The following is a 1,663-nucleotide window of genomic DNA, read 5'->3' on the forward strand; positions in this document are numbered from 1 at the left end:
CTCAGAGCCGTTAAAACTGGTCAGGAACCGTTACGTGCACGTACCGGCCTCGAACCTTTAAATTTAGGAGACTGGGCAGGTGGAGGCGCCAGACAAAAATCATGAATATTCAATGAGCTCGCGTGGAGATATCCAATCAGAGTAACCATTGCCTGTGACGTCGTTCAATCCCAAAGTAAAGTCTTGGTGCATATTAACGTGTATCGGAAAATAGTGACGACGCTATTCGGCATATTTTGTAGGAGAAACGGTGAACGTTTAGGTCAGCAGCGGCAAACATACTGCCCGCAGGGTCTTTGTTATTCCTCTAGCAGAAAAAAAGTTTACGCCAAAAATTATGACAAAATGTGCTAATATATAACTCCTCATTAGCAAACCAAAAATGTGAAGCTGTGGCCTTGTGTCTCTCCAACGAACTTGTGTCTCTCCAACGAACTGTCTCTCCACAGCAACAGGGATGAATACTTATGAAATAATAACTGTAATGTTTTTGTTGTTGTTTTGTAAATAATTTGAACAAAATGTGTTTTTATTGTATTACATATTATTTTAGTGTGTATTGATCCCCCACTTTAATATAAAAGTCAGTTCCAGGTTCCAGGTTGTAACACTACAATATGGTAAACTCATAATCTGGAAAATTTTGATTGAATTGCAGTCTGTTTTTCTTTTTCTTTTTATGTATGTAGGCTCATCACTCAGGTGTGATTATATCAACCTATGACAAAACAATGCTGTGCCGTACACTTTTAACATTTCAGTGGATATTACAGAAATTCCCAAGTTCATAACAGACTGTAATGATTGATTGAGAAATATAAAATGTATATCCATCCATTTTCTATACCGCTTATACTACTGGGTGACGGGAAACCTGAAGCATCGGGCACAAGGCGGGGTACACCTGTGAGGGAAATTGCTAATTTTTATTTTGTAATAGTTTTGTTCTTGTTCTGTTTCATTCTCATCAGAGGATAACACCTAAGAAGGTCATGTCATGTCACTGAGATCAGTACAGAATGTTTATATGCTATACAGAGACACAAACATGTTCTTCTGTTCAAGGTTCATCTGCATATCTTCTAAGACCCAGAAAGAAAGCCTGTTTGAACTGCCTCAAACCGCTTCTTATCGGTACATAAAAGTGTGTCGTGCTCTGCGTTTCATATCTATAGTAGTGGTTCAGCACAAGCGCTTCAGAGCGCTCTCATTAATCTATCCTGCTTTATTCTATCCTGTATTAACCATCTTTCTGTATTAAACCTTTTTTTTTTACCTTCAGAGGACTTCAGAGGTCCGTGAGTGTTTCCTTGCTAATTTCCACGACAATTTGGTCTCCTAGCTGGGCTGTGTGTGACTTCTCAGGTTTTTTGGACAACAGTGGCCTCCCCACTGACTGGTACGCATCACCAAGAATTTATAATTTATAATTTCATGTCATAGGTCATTGCTGTCATCGTGTATTGCTGTCTGTATGGAAGGGGGTCAATCAGTACGTTTACATGGACAACAATAATCCACTATTAACCAGATAAAGACGATATTCTGATTAAGAAACTACCATGTAAACAGCAATTTTTAATTACCTTAATCCGATTAAGGTCATACTCAAAGTAAACACAAATGGAATTAAGACATGTGGAGTACTCCTGTTTTAGTCGCA

Source organism: Ictalurus punctatus, chromosome 8, assembly GCF_001660625.3.
Source record: "Ictalurus punctatus breed USDA103 chromosome 8, Coco_2.0, whole genome shotgun sequence".
Lineage (NCBI taxonomy): Eukaryota > Metazoa > Chordata > Actinopteri > Siluriformes > Ictaluridae > Ictalurus > Ictalurus punctatus.